The sequence below is a fragment of the Perognathus longimembris genome, chromosome 1 (assembly GCF_023159225.1).
Source record: "Perognathus longimembris pacificus isolate PPM17 chromosome 1, ASM2315922v1, whole genome shotgun sequence".
Taxonomy (NCBI): Eukaryota; Metazoa; Chordata; class Mammalia; order Rodentia; family Heteromyidae; genus Perognathus; species Perognathus longimembris.
In genome coordinates this window covers 149,752,540-149,773,031 of record NC_063161.1, presented here as the reverse complement: position 1 = coordinate 149,773,031, position 20,492 = coordinate 149,752,540, and positions in this window count along the sequence as shown.

The window sequence follows — 20,492 nt, the reverse complement described above, 5'->3', positions numbered from 1 at the left end:
TGCCCAGGAGTAGAATTCCTGGATCACAAGGTACTTGAAACTCCGTTCTGCCACTGCAGATGGTGTGGGTTTGGGAAAGTCTCGCATTTTCTTTGGGCACCAGATTGTTCATTTGTAAGGTAAAGAGGTTTCACTAGATGAAACCTTAGGGATCTCTTTTATTTTGCTAGTGATTCTCTTTTTCTGAGAAGTTATTACAAAGTAAAGTAAGAGGAGACATCTCTAACCCAGAGGTTGTTAAATGACCCTATGAAATTGGGTATAGAAACTTTTCCTTTTCAACAGTAGACAGGAGATGGTTTAGAGTGAAGAGCTAGAGGAACATCCTTGCTCATTCTATCAGAAGGCCCCTTCCAACTTCCTATTTCTATTTAGCGCACACATTTTAATGGGACCATTCTCTGACTCAAGCTAAATGCAACTAATCAATTAGGATTAATCAAGTCTACTCTGCTATTAATGAAGCTCAGATTTAGAGATTAAGACTATGTATTCTATAATCATTTGAATAATGTTGACCTCTCCTACCACATAGTAGTTCCAGAAGAAGGAGACTGTGTTGGTTTGACCAGAATTCTATCATCTTTGTCTGGCTGTAATGGGTGGATATATGTAATGGTTGGATGAATAAATGAAGTGTTATCTTGGGAAGGGGGATGGATTAGATAGTTACCTTCAGAGTGATATAATGTGTTAAGCAAATGAAAATACTGGCATTAAGTCAGATGAACAAAGAGGGATCCCCTAATATCAAAGAGAAAAATTCAATCCTAAATAGCAAGAGAGTCAATGGCAAAAAGGAATATGTGTGCTATGACATAGAAAAGAAACTTTGGTAAGCATGAAGAATCACAGACACATGCCATAATGTTGGAGTGAGGGAAGGAGAGAGACAAGGAATGGTTTTCTGACTGAAGCTTGAAGATCAAAAATGGCACTAAGCATATTAAATATTTCACAATGCTTATCAACTTGTTAAGACGGAAAGATTGATTTGTTCTTCTGTTCTTGAGAATTGTGAGAAGCAATAATCTATCCCAAGCACAATGAGCTCACCTTAATCAGAATAGATAAGGCTTGGAAGATTGAGGAGATTAAATAAGGAAAGAATTAGTCTCTTGGGTTTCTCGGATAGGCATAACGGTAGAGAGAATTGGTGGGTGAGTGATTCAGATGTTGATTGAAGGCTGGATGACCTTGGGTAAATTTCCTTTCATCTCTTAGTCCCACTTTCCTGTATTCTAGACAGATTTGTAAACTAGTATTCATGGAATTAATACAGCCCAGTATTATTTATTGAGAATTTGTTTATGAATCATATGATACCGTTACTCTCTCTCTCTCTCTCTCTCTCTCTCTCTCTCTCTCTCTCCCTCTCTCTCTGTTGCAATGGCAGAATGTTCAAGAGACACTACAGTCCTCAAAACCACAAATCATTGCACTATGACTCTTTACAGAGGTCTGACTTCTGCTTTGGAATGATGAACCACTTCACAGGTTTCTTTTGAGTATTCATCCACTGATTGGGTTAGTGATACATGCATAGGAGACGTAATATACTGAAATGGATAAAGACAGATGTATGGTCAGGGCTCTTATCAATTCTTTGAAGAGCTTTGAAACCTTGGGGAGATGACCTCCCCTCTTTCCATGGCACTCTCTCAGGTATAAAATAAATATGAAGCTGGGCACTGGTGGTTCTCACCTATAATCCTAACTACTCAGAGGGCTGAGATCTGAGGATTGTGGTTTGAAGACAGCTTCAACAGGAAAGTCCATGAGACTTATCTCCCATTAACTACCAGATAACTGGAAGTGAAATGAAGCTGTGGCTCAAAGTGGTAGAGTGCAACCCTTTAACAAAAAAGCTCAGGGACAGTGCCCAGGCCCTGAGTTGAAGCCCCATGACCAATAATAAACAAACCCATAAAACCCAAAGCAACCAAATATGTAAGATTTACTTTTCAAAAAGGTGAATGGTAAATCAGCCATGGTGGATTACTTTGAACATGAAGACTCAATCTCTTTAAAATTTTTTTATTGTAAATATGATGTACAGAGGGATTATAGTTACATAGGTCAAGTGATAAGTAAATTTCTTTTTGTCTTCTCTTATTAATTCTTCTTTTTACATTTAATTTTATTATCAAGATGATGTACAGAGGGGTTACATTATATACAGAAGGTAATGATTATATTTCTTGTCAAACATTGTTGCCTCTTCCCTTGTTCCCCACCCCCATTTTCCCTCTCCCCAGACTATTCCTCCCACCAAGTTGTAAAGTTCATTTCCAAACTAGTGTCTTGTGAATATCACTGTTTCATTTGTCCTTGTTTCACCATTTTGTTATTCCCCCCCTTCCCCAAATCAGATAAATGTATATACAAGACACAGGGTACCAGAATGATAAATAGTGACTACAGGGGATAAACCAAAGAAAAAGAAAGAGAGAGAGAGAGAGAGAGAGAGAGAGAGAGACAGAGACAGAGACAGAGACAGAGACAGAGACAGACAGAGACAGAGACACAGAGACACAGAGACACAGAGACACAGAGACACAGAGACAGAGACAGAGACAGAGAGAAACAACTTCATATAGTACATTAGAAACAACATCATAAACAAAAAAACCCTCTTCTTTCCATGTCTCAGAGTTCATTTCAATTAGTATCATTTTATATGGCCATATGTACACAGCTATTGAGCTATTATGATCCTCTGCTAGGACTATCCTTGGAATATACTAATTATTACAAATGAATGAAACAATGGAGCCTATGTTTCTTTGCATCTGGTTACATCACTTAATATAATTTTTCTCAAGTCTTTCCATTTCCTTATGAGTGGGGCGATGTCATTCTTTCTGATGGAAGCATAGAATTCCATTGTTGATATATACTGTGTTTTCTTGATCCATTCATCTACTGAGTAGTATCTGGGTTGGTTCCATGTCTTAGCTATGGTAAATAATACTGCAATGAACATGGTTGTGCTGGTAGCTTGAAGGAATAGGAGAAACACTAGGGCTCCTTGGCACAGATAGAAACTTGCTTAATAAAGAGCCAGAACCACAAAAAATCAAAGAAAGTTTGGGTAAATGGGATTGTTTTAAACTTCAGAGCTTCTGCAAGGCAAAAGACATAGCTATCAAGATAAATAGAAAGCCCACAGATTGGGAGAAGTTCTTTACTAGCTGTACATCAGACAAGGGTCTCATATCTAAAATACAGTTAGAGCTAAAAAAATCAAATCCCCCTAAAACAAATCCTTGAGGAAACAACCATCCCATTAGCAAGTGGGCTAAAGACTTAAAGAGAGACTTCTCTGAAGAGGAAATCAGAATGGCCAATAGATCCATGAAGAAGTGCTCTACATCACTGGCCATAAAAGAAAAATGCAAATCCAAACAATGTTAAGATTCCACCTCACCCATTAGAATGGCCATTATCACGAAACCTAATAACAACAGATATTGCTGGGGATGAAAGAAAACACTACTACACTGTTGGTAGGAGTGTAAACTTGTTCAACCACTATGGAAAGCATTATGGAGATTCCTCAAAAGGCTAAACATAGAGCTCCTCTATGACCCAGCAATCCCACTCTTGGGCATTTATCCAAGCACATTTATTTTTTATTCAATTTATTTATTGTCATAGTAATGTGCAGAGGGGTTACAGTTTCATACATAAGGCATTTCTAATCGAACTTGTTAACTCCTCCCTCATTTTTCTCCCAACTTCCCCCTCCCATAATCCCTCCTGTATTGCTGTTGCATTAGTTCACTTTTTAGCCTTTGTCTCTCCATTTTGAGGTTTCCCTTGCCTTCCCTAGTTCTGATAAATATACATACAATTCCCAGGGTATCAAAATCAGTTACAGTGACATCAAGGGTAAAACCATGGGGAAGCAAGACAAAAGAAAAAGGCATAATTTCATAGGGTATGGTGAAAATAACAACAACAAAGATAAACCACTTATTTCCAAAACTTTCACTTAGCATCATCTTATGGGTTATATGTACATAGCTATTCAGCTATTGTGATACGCCTCTGCTAGGCCTATCCTGGACATGTACTAATTATTACCAATGAGGGAAGCCATAGAGTCTATGTTTCTTTGGGTCTGGCTCACTTCACTTAGTATGATTCTTTTTCAAGTATCACCTCTTCCTTCCTTTTCTCACAGTTTTTTTCCTTTCCAGCCTCACTCCCCACATGTTGTATAGTGGTATAGTTCATTTTCAACAAAGTCTAGTATGTCTTGTTTGTAAGTTTATCGGATTTGGGGATGTCAAGAGGAAGCACAGAAATGGTGAGACAAAGGATGAACAAATTCAGTGATGATACTCATCACTATATATATATATACACACATTATATACATATAAATGCATATATACACATATACATATACATACATGTCACATTCTTTTGATCCATTTATTCACTGAAAGGCATCTGGGCTATTTCTATAAGTTGGCTATCATGAATAGTGCATCAATGAACACGAATGTGCAAGGCTTATTTTCTGTATCTTGACTTGTAATGGTTTGGATAAATGCCTGAAAATGATAGCACTGGGTAAATGTTCATGAGTGAATGAATGAATGACTATAACCAAGGTATTCCTTTAAGTGGAGTGAAACCAGAAGGATATTTGGGATCATTTCCAACACTTCCTAAGATATGTCAGAATAGGGACCACTTCCAACTTTTCCTAAGACATTTCAGGATAGAAACTTGATCTTTTGTACCCTGTTCAGTCTAAGAGGAATGCTCGGTCACCAACCAGAGGAAAATCCCAGAGGACATTTCTTAGTATTCTATTTCTGTCAGTTCTTAATCCCAGCCTACCCGCTAGAATCCACTGGGGAGCTTTTAGAAAAAGATGATGCATAAACTCCACATTAGAGTGATTGAATTAGAATTTCTGAAATATGGAGCCCAGGCATTGACATCTTTTAAAAACTCTCTAGGGAATGAGAGCTCCTACCCTAGTTGCTCTAATGCAGACTTGTTAGAGTAGAAATAGAGGTCTTTGGGGCTGTTTGTGGGGCACCCGGGGGCATGTCTAGAGTAGAAGTTTAGCTAAGACAGATTCCCAACTTGTTACATGAGCCACAGGGACCTTGACAAGGCTGTAGGAATAGTCAAATATTGGATATGGGGTCTCAGGATGGTGTACTCTTTTGTTTTCTAGTATACTTGTTCTTTTTTTTTCTTCTTTATTGTCAAAGTGATGTACAGAGGGGTTACAGTTTCATATGTAAGGCAGTGAGTACATTTGTTGTTCAACTTGTTACCTCCTCCATCATTTCCCCCCCCACCCCCCTCCCCATTTTCCTCTCTCCCCCATGAGTTGTTCAGTTGGTTTACATCAAATGGTTTTGCAAGTATTGCTTTTGGAGTGCTTTGTCTTTTTATCCCTTGTCTCTCAATTTTGGGATTCCCTTTCTCTTCCCTAGTTCTAATACACATATATATAGTATCCAGGGTACCAAGATCAGATACAGTGATAGCAGGGGTAAAACCATGGAAAGGGAATACCAGAGGGGAAAAAAGGGTACAGTTTCATATGGCATGTTGAAAATAATTACAACAATGATATAACACTTGTTTCTATAACATGGAATTCATTCTGCTTAGCATCATCTTATGTGTTCATAAGGGCATAGCTATTGGGCTATTGTGATCTTCTGCTATGACTAGCCTAAAGATGTGCTAATTATTCCCTATGAGGGAACCCATTGAGTCCATGTTTCTTTGTGTCTGACTCACTTCACTTCATATGATTTTTTCCAAGTCCTTCCATTTCCTTATGAATGGGGCAATGTCATTTTTTCTGATAGAGGCATAGAATTCCATTGATTCCACTGATTCTTAAAGCTTTGGAGACTATGCCAGGGGCCAGTGGTCACACCTACAATCTTAGCTACTCAGGAGGTTGGGATCTAAGGATCTTGGTTTCATGCCTAGGCAGGAAAAGTGTAAGTCCTTATCTCTAATTAACCACCAAAAAGCTGGTAATAGAGCTGTAGTTCAAGTAGTAGGGTGTACTCTTGAGCAATAAAGCTAAGAGACAGCACCCAGCTCCCGAGTTTAAGCCCCTGAACCAGCAGCTCAAAAATTAAGTTAGAAAAAGCTTGGAGACTAAAGGATTGACACTTGAGCAGAGATGTGTTTTGAAGACATTGTGAATTGAAGAGTTATGTCTTCAGGGTCCAAACCTGTAGCCTTATTTCTTAAGGCTTGAGGAGCAAAGTGATTGCTGAACTCCTTGGGAAGATCTGTGAAAGAGATCCCAAGCCTATAAAAACATCTGGATCCCACTGACTGCTTTCAAAAGAAGCAGCCAAAATGGTGATCCTGAATCCAGAGGGTTGACTGTCACTCTTCTTAGGGTGAGGCTGTGTCACAGAAATGAGAGTTAGGGCCCTAAGTGTGGGGTGTGCAGAAATGAGAGAAAAAATTCTGCTTAGAAGCAGGTTCATTTCTCAGGAGAGGCATAGAGGCATGTGATCAATTTATTAAACTTACTTAAGTCAATTTATTTTGGTGGGGGGAAGGGTTTGCTTGCATTCAGGCCCAAACTGAGCCAGCTTGACCAAGACTCAGATAATCCTAATATAAGGATGGGAAATGGACATAAAGTTTTAGATCAAAACAAACCAATTAATTATAAGCACCTAGAATGCCATGTTGAGAAGGATTTTCAGGTCACAATTGGTTGCTCAGGGAAAGTGCAGAAATTCATTAGGTTGGCCATATGTGTAAGAGAGGGAGAAGAGGTTGATCAGAGAAAAGGCAAGGTGATATGTGGGGGGCTGTGGTGGCAGTAGGGGGCATGAAAGGATCTCTGGAAAGTAGTGGCAGGGCACTGGGTCAAATCATGAAGCACTTTGAATGTCACAATGGAGAGGTACGTCTTGAGTATTTTCAGATTTTGACAAATTCTCATCTACTTTCTGAACAGAAAGCCCATGCAACTGAGTTGAAGTTTGGGAACTGTTTTTTGATAACAGTAAGGAGGATGACCTAAAGGCACTGGTGGGGAGATAAAGGCACCATTGCTACCCACCCGTCTAGCCAAGAAAGGAAAGCTTTGCTTGTTCTAACAATCTTTCAAGGAAAAAAAATATGAGGACAGGAAGTGGGATGGGAAACAGCAGCACTGTCCTGTGATTGAGCTTATGCTGTTTGTATCCTAACCCCCCCGCCTCCCCGCTTTCTTTGAAACTGAGAAATGAGAAGGAACTATGCCGTTTTTTTTTTTTTTTTTTTTTTTTTTGCCAGTCTGGGCCTTGGACTCAGGGCCTGAGCACTGTCCCTGGTTTCTTTTTGCTCAAGGCTAGCACTCTGCCACTTTGAGTCACAGCGCCACATCTGGCCATTTTCTGTATATGTGGTGCTGGGGAATTGAACCCAAGGCTTCATGTACAAGATGCAAGCGCTCTTGCCACTAGGCCATATCCCCAGCCCAAACTATGCCTTATTTAAGCCAACAGTAGTGGCTGTCATAACAACAGCCATTCACTGGGTGGCTTTTGTTTAAGCACCAACCACTAAGCGATCCATAATTTCCCATAAATTCTTCTATTTAGTCCTTACAACAACCCAGTGAGCTGGGATTATTTTACCTTCTCATATTACTGATGCTGGGAATTTTAGTATGGTTCAGAGATGTCAGATAGCATGTCCAAGGCATCATAGCTGCCAGATAGCAGGCTGGGATTCAAAACCTCAGGCTAAGCTGGCTCAAAGCCCACACCTTTCACCAACATACCACCCTCCTCATCTCTGTAATCAGCTTCTGCAATGGAACCCCTTGGCAGGAACAAGTAGACCCGCAGGCTTTCTGATTCCATGGGGATACTGCACTCTGATTGTTTCTCGTTAGCAGTTGTCTTCTCTCTCTCTTCAGGCACTTGGTTACATAATACCTGAAAATATTAAATTAGATTTCCTTTACAGGAAATTATGTTCCATTAGGGCCACTGACATAGCTATTCCGAGACCTCCAAAGAGTTGCATGCTTTTTGGAAAGGTCTGACAAATCCGATTGTTCTCTGGCAAGGAGCTCATTGAAGGCCTTGTGGCTGGTGGAGTCATTAGGCATTAAGTGGTTTTAATAATAGAAACAGGAGATCCAGACAAGATAGTTCCACCTGTGGTCGTGCTGCATGGGTCCAGTCTCTGTTAGAAGAGTGTAGAGACTCACCTTGATCTGCAAAGCCATTCTCTGAATATTTTCCCTCAACATTCACTATTTTGCCCAGGTAGGATAGGGAACTGCTCTACAGAAGAGACACAGCCAAGATACATCTTTTTTTCTCTTCCTCTAGGGGCACTGCTGGGATCCATTGCATGGGTGGTATTGTTCCTTTGAATCATGCCCCATCCTACTCAAATATGCACTCACTCAAAGTCTACCCTGCTTTAACATTCCGGTTGAGCAAGACCTGGCTCCCATGTATCTTTCACAGTGCTTCTTTGCAAGTGACCCTCATGATATCCTGTCCCAACTCACGTTTGTGTCATAATTTGTTGAGACCTTGCCTAGTGTACTTCTTTCTATTTCTTTATTTTCAAATCCTCCTCTTTCCTTGGCATATCCACAGCACTTCATAGCACTTAAACTATTCATCTTATTTTTCCCTTTATTACCTTATGTTAGGATTCTTTTGTATAAATCTGGTTTCTTAGATAGGGTAAATTCTTCAAATGGAACCACCATGTTTAACCTATCACTGTAACTTTCCTGGCTTCTCTTACAGACAGACCCTAGCTTACAGAAGGCACTTAGTAAATATAGCCCTGCACCTCACAAATTACCTTTCATTCCATGGGGGAATCACATATACAGTAGTGATGCCATAAGATCATAATGGATCTGAAAAATGGCCAACCAGTGATGGTAACTGTGGTCACAGCAGACTGAAATGCATTACTCTCATATTAATGGCAAAGCTGGTATAAAAAAAACAACAACCTACTGTAGAAACTGACAGTCCTCCAGAAGCCGAGCAGATGCCACTGTGCTAAGGCACCCCATAGTACTGGACAATGTAATAATCAATTATGTAACTGGTTTATGCATCAACTATACTATACTTTTTTTTATCATTACTGTACTGTGTGACTTTCCTTCTTCCCATTCATTTTACCACACTATTTTGTCTCATGCCACAGAAACCTCATGCTACTTAGATTTATCGTATCTCTTGATTTCACAAAGCCACCTTGGGTGGTTGGCTGGTCCCACCTAGGTGTGTATAAATATGCCCTATGATGTTCACACAATGACCAATTTACCCAAATGTGAATTTTATTTTGTTCTTGAAGATTTATTTATTCTTTGTTTATTTTTGCTGGTCCTGGGGCTTGAAGTCAGAAGCTTGGCATTGTTTCCAAGCCTTTCTGTTCCTTCCAAGGCTAGCACTCTATCACTTGAGCCACAGCTCCACTTCAAACATTTTTGGTGTTGAATTGGAGATAGAGTCTCATCAGCTTTCCTGCTTGGGCTGGCTTTGAACCACAGTTCTCAGATCTCAGCTTCCTTAGTTGCTAGGATTACAGGCATGAGCCACCAGCAGTTCTATTGTATAAAAATGAGACATATGTTGTAAAGATAAAATCCTAACATATATCATCTCATAATTATTTCCTTTTTAGTACATCAGGACTGCTTTGCAAAGCTCTTTGGGCAGGAGAGCATTAATGGTTCAGGAGTGTTTTAGAGCCCTGTTTAGGTTCAAGTCACGGAGCCATCGCCGAATAGGCAGGGCAGTCAGTGGCACCTGTGTTTTCTAGTTTCCTCAGCTGTGAAATGAGTGCAGGAGCCCAGGGGTGGCACATGGATCGAGATACAGACATTTTCAGAGCAGAATCTCCCCCTGCCCCCCATGTCAGCATCCAGGAGAGGTTCCTATGTTTATGTCCACACTTGGCACAGCCACAGGGAATTCTGCTGCAAGTCCACCTCCAAGCAGCTTTCTCATTCCCTTTTTTTTTATTCCCTTCTTTTTTTTTATTGTCAAAGTGTGATACAGAGGGGTTACAGATTTATATAAAAGGAAGTGAGTACATTTCTTGTTCTACTTGTTACCTCCTCCCTCATTTCCCCCCTCCTCCTCCCCCTTAACCTCTCCCCCCAAGAGTTGTGCAGTTGGTTTACACCAAATGGTTTTAAGTGTTGCTTTTTTTGAATGGTTTGTCTTTTTGTTCTTTGTCTCTCCATCCTTGTATTCCCTCTCCCTTCCCTAGTTCTACTACCCGTATCAGACAATATCCAGGGTACTCAGATGTAGCACAGTGGTAGTGAGGGTACAGCCACAAGAAAGGACTACAAGAGAAACAAAACCAGACAAACCACTCAGTCAAACAAACTGGCAAGGAAAAAGAGGAAAAAAGTAGTATGAGTTCACATGGCATGCTGAGATCAATCACAACAGCTGAGAACAATCACAACAGTGGCACAATTCTTGTTTCCGTAATGTGGAGTTCATTTCAATTGGCATCTTCTTATGTGGTCATATGGGTGTAGTTATTGGGGTATTTTGGGCTTCTACCATGACTAGCCTATTCCTGTACTAGCTAGTCCCTGTGAGGAACACCATATGTTTCTTTGGGTCTAGGTCATTTCACTTAGTATGATTTTTTTCCAAGTGCTTTCATTTCCTTGCAAATGGGGCAGTGTCATTCCTTGTTATGGAGGCATAGAATTCTATTGTGTATATGTACCACATTTTCCTGATCCACTCATCTACTGAGGGGCATCTAGGTTAGTTCCAAGTTTTAGTGATGACAAGTTGTGCTGCGATGAACATAGTTGTGCTGCGATGAACATAGTTGTGCTGGTAGCTTTAGTGTGGTCTTGCTTGTAGTCTTTTGGATAGATGCCCAAAAGTAGGGCTGCTGGGTCATAGGGGAGCTCTATGTTTAGCCTTCTTAGGAACCTCCACACTGCTTTTCAGAGAGGTTGAACAAGTTTGCATTCCCACCAACAATGTAGTAGAGCTCCCTTTTGGCCACAACCTCTCCAGCATTTGTTATTATTAGAGTTCCTGATAATAGACATTCTTACTGGGGTGAGGTGGTATCTCATTGTTGTTTTGATTTGCATTTCTTTTATGGCCAGTGATGTAGAGCACTTTTTCATGTGACTCTTGGCCATTCTCATTTCCTCTTCAGAGAAGTCTCTTTTTAGGTCTTTAGTCCATTTGTTGAGGGGGCTGTTGGTTCTTTGATTGTTTGTTTTGGAGGAATTTAACTTTTGAGTTCTGTGTATATTTTAGATATCAGGCCTCTGTCCATTGTATGTCTGGTGAAGATCTTTTCCCAATCTGTGGACTTTCTATTTATCTTGGATGCTATATCTTTTGCCCTGCAGAAGCTCTGTAGTTTGATACAGTCCCACTTGTCCAGCCTTTCTTTGATTTGTTGGATTTCTGGGCCTTTGTTGAGGAAGTTTCTTCCAGTGCCAAGGAGTCCTAGAGTTTCTCCTATTTCTTCTTGCAGAGTTTTCAGGGTGTCTGATTTTATTTCCAGGTCTTTGATCCATTTGGAGTTGATTTTGGTGCAGGGTGATAGACAGGGGTCTAGTTCTAGTTTGTTACAGGTGTTGACCCAGTTTTGCCAGCACCATTTGTTGAAGAGTCTGTCTTTGTTCCAACCTATATTTTTAGATTCTTTATCAAAAATTAGGTAGCTGTAGGTCCGTGGGTTCATTTCTAGGACTTTAGTTCTATTCCATTGGTCCTCAGGCCTGTTCTTGTGCCAGTACCAAGCTGTTTTTATTACTATAGCTTTGTAGTACAATTTAAAGTTTGTTTTTGATATTCCTCTTGCACCGTTCTTTCTACTTAGGATTGTTTTTGCTATTTGGGGTTTTTTATTGTTCCATATGAATTTCTGAATTGCTTCCTCTATTTCATTGACGAATGATTTTGGGATATTGATGAGTAATGCATTGAATTTGTAGATAGCTTTTGGCAATATTGCCATTTTCACGATGTTAGTCCTCCTAATCCAGGAGCATGGAAGGTTTTTCCATTTCCTTAGTTCTTCCTTAATTTTCTTTTTTAAGTTTTTAAAGTTCTCATCATAAAGTTCTTTCACTTCTTTGGTTAAGGTTATTCTTAGGTATTTTATGTTATTTGAGGCTATTGCAAAAGGTGTTGCTTTTCTGATTTCAGCCTTGGTCTTCAGGTTGTTATCATATATAAAAGCCATTGATTTTTGAGGATTTGTTTTATATCCTGCTACTTTGCCAAAGTTTTGGATCAGCACTAGTAGCTTGGAAGTAGAGTCTATGGGGTTCTTTAGGTAGAGGATCATGTCATCTGCGAAGAGAAAAAGTTTAACTTCATCTTTTCCTATTTGGATCCCCTTTATGTTCTCTTCTTGCCTAATTGCTCTGGCTAGGAATTCTAGTACTATGTCGAAGAGGAGATGAGAGAGTGGACATCCCTGTCTTGCTCCTGATTTTAAAGGGAATGGCTTTAGCTTTTCACTGTTTAAAATTATGCTTGCTGTTGGTTTGTCATAGACTGCCTTTATTATATTCAGGAATGTTCCCTGGAATCCCAGTTTTTCCAGAGCTTTTATCATAAATGGGTGCTGGATTTTATTGAATGCCTTTTCCACATCTAGGGATACAACCATGTGATTCTTTACCTTGCTCTGGTTGATGTAGTGGATTACATTAATTGACTTGTGTATACTGAACCAACTTTGCATCCCTGGGATGAATCCAGTTTGATCATGGTGTATGATTTTTTTAATGACCTGTTGAAGTCGATTGGCCAGAATTTTGTTGAGGAGTTTGCATCGATGTTCATCAAAGAGATGGGTCTATAGTTCTCTTTCCTTGAGGTGTCCCTATCTGGTTTTGGGATTAGCGTTATGCTAGTGTTGTAGAACATGTTTGATAGTGAGCTTTTACTCTCTACTTATTGAAAAGTTGAGGCATGTTGGTGTGAGATCTGTTTTGAAAGCCTTGTAGAATTCCACTGTGAATCCATCTGGACCTGGGCTTTTCTTGGAAGGTAGCAAATATGAATCTTTTAGAGTATAGCCCCATAATTAAATGACACACTGATGTAATTTTATGTATTTTTATCAAGTTTGTGATAGATTATTCAACTAGAGAACAGTATCCCATGGTCAATATCTGCCCATACATTCCCTCTCCCTTTAGCTAAATACCCAGCCCCCTTTTATCCAGTCTTTTGCACATTATCTCTGGCTGCCATATACCATTCATATGACATCTGGAGGAGTGGCACACACAATGATAGAGCCCAGGATGTGAATATGCTTTGGACACAAGTCAACACACAAATGATGGCTAGACACCTTAAGAATGAATCCATTCCCATTTCTTTAATGTGAAGGCACACTCCAGATGCAATGGATTTAATATATAGTATGGAGTAAAGATCACTGAAATTATCTGGTGACTTGTGTCTCTTCATCTCCATTTCTTTAAAACACAAGCATTCCTTTCCAGTATTATCTCCCACATCCCATCACCATCATCTTTTGTGATTTACATATACCCAACCATGTAGTAATCTTGAAGTATAGAGTGGAAGGGATGGGTGGTATCTAGCTTAATTTCCAGTATGGAGCCACTTAAAGAAAATATATAAATTCAAGTATAAAATAAAGTGAATTTCAGATCTACTCATGGTAATGCTATATTGAAGAATGTGACAGCTCTTGGCCTCCTTCCTGAATCTGGGCTAAGGAACTCATTCATCCTGAGACTGATGGAGAAGACAGAACAGAGAAGACTGGTAGGTGCAGGTGAAGAGATTCCTAAATGGGACACTTACTCTGTTTTTTGCTATTTTCCGTTCATGTCCTTTAGAAGATAAAATAAGCTCCTCAATAACTTCCTAATCAAATCTATTTTTCCCCTCATAAGGTTGGGAAAGGTTAAGTATGGGGTATGTCTTTTAGGAAGGTGTGAAAAACTGCTCTAGATTTGGGAAAACAGAACTTGAAGTGATTTTCCTTATTTGTATCATATCTCCAATACCACTATATCTTTGCTTGGGCTGATCTTTCACCCCAGCATGTCTCTCTCCATTTTCTGCCTGACAAGATCCTACTCAAATAATGTCTCTCTTAAGAAATCTTTCCTATTTGTTTCCATTTTTACTAGGTAGAATTCAAGAAAGCTCCACCTTGGGTTCTGTTAACTTTGGTGCTACCTTTGTCGCAGCACTTACCACCTCTAGCTTGTGTTTTAGAGCCTTAGGATACATTTATCTTCCCTCTCCTCACTGCCAACTCAGCTCCTTGGACTGTGATCTCCTCCTCAAACTCTAGTGCCTCATCTAAGCCTGGCTTATAAATGTTGATTGGGTATACTGAGAGAAGTAGCTATGTGATAGTGCAAGGCTAGCACTGGCATGTCGAACTCCTGCCAAAGAAGACATTCTCATAGGGTGCTGGAGGAACCACTGCATAACAATGGCTCATGAAGGCCTGCTTCACAGGCCTCTGTTCAACAATGTCCCTGGATGCACTCAGGACTAATTTTGTCCCAGCAAAAATCACTTCTGCTCCCAGAAGGTAAAGTAGACCAGTAGGTTAAGCCTATCAGTACCAGCTGCTCTCTTGCCATAATGGGGATGACTATCATTCTCATGGGTAGATGTAGGAATGGAGCCTAGGCTTCAAGTTTGACAACTCCAGATTCAGATTCTTTCTTAAATTATATATTCATTACTTTAAGTGGTTGTACAAAGGAGTTACCATTCAACAAATCAATTTATAAGTGCAATGCACCTTTTAAGTCTTGTATGTGTGTTGAACTAAATCTTGAACTCAGTGCTTTGTGCTTTTGCTCAGTTTTTCTATTGTTATTATCATAATTGGTGTTTTACCACTTGAGCCAGATCTCCAGTTCTAGCTTTTTTCCCCTTATTAATTGGAGATAAGAATCTGTGAATTTGTCTGCCAGAACTGGCTCTGAACCATGATTCTCTGAACTCACCTCCCTGAGTCATCAGGATTATAGGCATGAACCACCAGGGCCCAGCTTCTTTTAAAGTTCTTTGTATAAACAAGTGATCTATAGGAAAGCCCCACTTTCTTCACTCTTACAGTTTGAGAAGGGGCAAAATCTGAATGGACCCTCCAAACAACCTTGGAGAGTCATTATTAGTAGTTTCTGTATTGTCTGTATTAATCTTATGTAGGACAAGATAATTTTGCATTACAGTAAATGAAAAAGAGATGCTTATCCTGTTTGAGCACAAAAATTATGTTATATAATACATGGAACATACTAAGCCTAAGAACCTGTAGTAAGGAGAGAGTTAATAAATAGTCAAAAATATATTATTGTCATCTGAGAGGGGGGGTCACTCACCTTCAGTCACCAGTGGGCTAATGACAGAATCCAATTCCTTTGTGTGTGGAATTATAGGCTCTGGTGTCTTCAGGGGGAGTCTTTTTCTTAGACTCATCATACTCCAATGGCATATGGCTTTAAAGATACTTTTGTTTTAAGTCTTGGCCATCTTCATTCTACCGCTGAAAGGAAAAAAAGGAAAATTAAAAAAAAAACCTCTTCTAACACGATGCAGGGAAAAAATTACCCTTAATTACTGGGGCTTTGCTACAATTATAGGATGTGCATTTGAACTCTGAAGGGTCCTCTCCTGAGGATAACCTTTATTTGCCTGATTGCGTCTGTTCAGTTAATTCTGGCTAATTACTATTTTCTTCCTATTAGATTCTAATTATATACAGTATTTTCATTATAAAGCGTAATGTTTCCCAGAGAACCATGTCAATTATACGGGCAATATTACCGGAGGTCTGGTTTACCTCATTAAGCCCCAGCGATGAAACTATGCATCTGATTAAAGCCTCAGTTTTCAAGATGGACTCTGTATGTGGGTACCAGAGACTCCTTTGTAAAATTCAAGCCTCCAAGAGGCTTGGAGAAGTCCTTCAAGGGAGGTGGGAACACGTTGTGTGTATTGAATTTTCTGCAGGAAGTTCTGCAGTTATGTTGGTCCACATTGTCTGTTTCTGAGCACCCTATGTCCTCTACTTTGGTTGAGTATGGATCTGATGTTGTGTTGGACGAGCAAGTCTTACCCTTGATTCAAAGACTATCGGTAGACCACCTAGCATTATCTCTTCATTCCTTCATAGACTGACATTTGTCATCTTCCTGAGCTACAAACCTACTGCTTACTTAGATGTTGATAGACATATTAGCCTTTACACATCCAAAACAGAATACTTGATTTCTAATCTCCATAAGCTCTAGGGCCATTTCATCTTTATACTAGTCCTATCTCAGTGCATAGCATAGTCACCCACAAGATGCTAGAGAGAGTACAGTCACTCACATCTCTTGTGAAAGGTATCTTTAGTCTAGTCTAGGCCACCGCTATCACTACTAAATGGTGTTCCTCTGATACATCTCCTTGCTTTGTTCTCCTTCCATACTTGTGTCAGTCCTCCAAATGGTAGGTATTAAGGTTATTTATCAAAACAAAACACACTGGAACAAAATCAGTTTGACCATGGCATTTGCTTGCTTAACAAACATACACATATATGCTTTTAAAATTAAAGCCAGACTTCTCATCCTATCAATAGAACGTTTCCTGAGTGCTCTCTGGCTTGCTTGTCTAACAAGTGTGAGGTACTGTTCTGAAACAAATAGTTTCCATTTGAATGATGATAAAATAGGCAAAGATGATCCTCAGGAGTGCTGTTTTTGGTCTTATCCTCTTGATACTTTTTTAGTATTACTTGTGCTTATCTCCTTTGACTGGATTGTCTAAAAGGCCTGGACTACATGAATAGACTACATGGTTGGCTGGTCCATGATGGTCTTCATTGTGCCCTCCTCAGTATCTATCTGGAAGCTTCTCAAGAAATATGAGCTACTTTGCAATGATTTGACACTTGAACAGGAGTTGGAAAACAAAGTTGATTAAAAACACACTTTTATTGGATTCTAAAGGAATTAATAAAATCTTCCCTTTGGGGATTAATAAAACAGGATTTTTTAATATTAGCTTTATTTTTTCCTACTTTATAAAAGTATTTTAATCAACATTCCCGGATTTAAAGGATAGATTTAAGCAATGTTCTTTTCTTGAGGAGCGTGTGCACAAGGCTCTCTTCAGCTCATTTGTAGATGAGTCACACTTTGGATATTGGCTTCCCTGTCTGAAAAAATGTTGTCACTGTTGTTCCTCTAATAAAAATCCATAAATACTGTGAAGTTCAAGTAAAAAGAGGAGCAACCTTTCTTGAACACTTCATAATTTAGAAGTTCATTTTATTGAGTCACTGTTGGTCATGAGTGTTTTGGTTTAGAGTTACTCAGTGCCTTGGATAGAGTGTGGTGAGTTGGTTATAATAAGGCTGACTGTATGGTCTCAGGAGCTACGGATCCTGGATTTCAATCCCACATCTTCCATTTATTAGCTATAGGTGACCTTGAAGACATTTACTTAACCTTGTAAACCTATTTGTAAAAGGGAAAAGTTATACATTTTACTTCTTGGGTTCTTCTGAGAGTTAAATGGGAAAAATCCTACTTACAATAGTGTCTGGAAACCCCAGGATGACTTACTGTTGGTATGTGGGTCTAAATGTAGGTGAATCTTACCCCAAACTATTATTCTTTACCATTAATAAATAGTATGGACAGCAATGGAAGTATTCATTAAGAGCCTTCTATAACTCAACTCTAATCCTATTAAGGACACTTGAGATGCACATATTATTATTTCAATGAACAGAATAGAACTGAAGCTCCCCAGGGTACTGGCCTAAATATCAGGCAATGGGTAAGCCATACATCTGAGAGTCACATCTAGCTAGGTCCTTGAAACCCATGTTCTTCAAAGTAGATAAAACACTTTGTGAAGTTTAAAATGCAGCATACTCTATACATGCAAAGTGTTATGGACTAGAATGTGTTCCTCTTGGGTTTTCATAAGAGGAAGAACGGGTACCAGGGATGCTGCAATAGACAGAAAAGACCATGTAAGGACTTAGCGAAAAGCCAGCTGCAGAATATACAGACTAATGAGGGAGAACTTGAGGCACCAGACTGCTTTTTTTTTCTTTTTTCTTTTTCAATTTTTCCTCCTTTATTGTCAAAGTGATGTACAGAGGGCTTACAGTTTCATATGTAGGGCAGTGAGTACATTTCTTGTTCAACTTACCTCCTCCCTCATTTTTCCCCTGCCTCTCCCTTTCCCCTTTCCCTCTCCCCTCCCCCTTACCCTCCCCCCCGAATTATACAGTTGGTTTACACCAAATGGTTTTTTAAGTATTGCTTTTGGAGTGGTTTTCCTTTTTATCCTTTGTCTCACAATTTTGGTATTGCCTTTCCCTTCCCTAGTTCTAATACACATATATATAGTATCCAGGGTACTAAGATCAGATATAGTGATAGCCAGGGTAAAACCAGAGGAAGGGAATATGAGAGAAAAAAAAAGACAAAAAAAAGGGTACGGTTTCACATGGCATGTTGAAAATAATTACAGCAGTGATATACCACTTGTTTCTATAATGTGAAGTTCATTTCACTTAGCATCATTTTATGTGTTCATAAGGGCATAGCTATTGGGCTATTGTGCTCTTCTTCTATTACTAGCCTAAACATGTACTAATTATTCCCTATGAGGGAGAGCATAGAGTCCATGTTTCTATGGGTCTGGCTCACTTCATTTAATATAATTTTTTCCAAGTCTTTCCATTTCCTTACCAATGGGGCAATGTCATTCTTTCTTTTAGAGGCATAGAATTCCATTGTGTATATATGCCTCATTTTCCTGATCTAGTTGTCTACTGAAGGGCATCTGGGTTGGCTCCATATTTTAGCAATGACAAATTGTTCTGTGATGAGCATTGTTGTGCTGGTGGCTTTAGTGTGGTCTTGCTTGTAATCTTTTGGGTAGATACCCCAAAGTGGGGCTGCTGGGTCATAGGGTAGTTCTATGTTTAGCCTTCTGAGGAACCTCCATACAAACCTGTTTAGAGCTTGATCTTGAATATCCAGCCTCAAAATTTTGAAAAACAATTATTTCTGGGCCAAGCGTCATAGCTCATACCTGTAGTACCAGTTACTTTGCATGTGGATGTTGAGAAGATTGCAACTCAAGGCTTGCTTGGGCAAAAAGCAAAATCCCTTCTCAACTAAAAAGCTGGGCATGGTGGTTTGTGCCAGTAATCCTAGCTATGCAGGAGACATAAATACCAGAATTGTGGTCTAGGCCAGTCCAGGAAAAATGAATAAACCCTCTTTGAGAAATTACTAAAGCCAAAAGGGCTAGCAGGGTGGTTCAAGCAGTAAATCACTTGTGTAGCATAATGTCCAACATTCAAACTTCAATAGCACCAAAAAAGAAACCAAATCAAACAAGAATCATTTCTGTTGTATAACCACCCTCTTTCTAGCATTTTGTTTTGTTAGCCTGGCCAACCAATAGAGAGATATTTTTGGCAGGGTAAACAACACAAAACAGAGCCCCTACTAAAAAACCACGAAAACAAAACAAAAAGGAGACATTAGAAGACCTAAATTGTCAGCATGTTTCCAGTGCTGTGACCCATCCCATGCTGGTTGCCTAGAGAGGCTAGGAAGTGGAAGGGCCTATGTGTGCAAGGTGCCTTCCCAGTCAAGGTTGGAATGAGTGCCAACCACCTTCCTGAGTGTCCCTCTCGTAACACTAGTTCCCCTCCACCCCCATCCTTGCACATAGTGGCCTGCATGGCCTTGTTTAGCCTTCTTCATTGTACTGAGAGCTCCCTGGAGAATGGTATCCTGTACGCTTTCCTCCAGCTCTGGCATAGCATCTGAGAGCTTCCCAATAATTCTGCATTGGCCGCATGTCTCTGCAGTGCAGAGGTGCATGGAACCAGTTCTAGTTCTACAGCCTTTCCTTGGGGGCGGCGCAGGGGATACCTTTGGCTCATCAAGATGCACAGGTGTGGGGAGTGGGTTTTATGCAGAAGTCCTGCTGGGGCCTTGCCAGAGCACCTGGAGCCTCTGAGTCTAGGACTACTGCCTGTTTATATGAGCATCAAGAAATACTGTCACGGGCCGGGGATATGGCCTAGTGGCAAGAGCGCTTGCCTCTTATACATGAAGCCCTGGGTTCGATTCCCCAGCACCACATGTACAGAAAATGGCCAGAAGTGGCGCTGTGACCCAAGTGGCAGAGTGCTAGCCTTGAGCAAAAAGAAGCCAGGGCCAGTGCTCAGGCCCTGAGTCCAAGGCCCAGGACTAGCAAAAAAAAAAAAAAAAGGGGCTGGGGATATAGCCTAGTGGCAAGAGTGCCTGCCTCGGATACACGAGGCCCTAGGTTCGATTCCCCAGCACCACATATACAGAAAACGGCCAGAAGCGACGCTGTGGCTCAAGTGGCAGATTGCTAGCCTTGAGCGGGAAGAAGCCAGGGACAGTGCTCAGGCCCTGAGTCCAAGGCCCA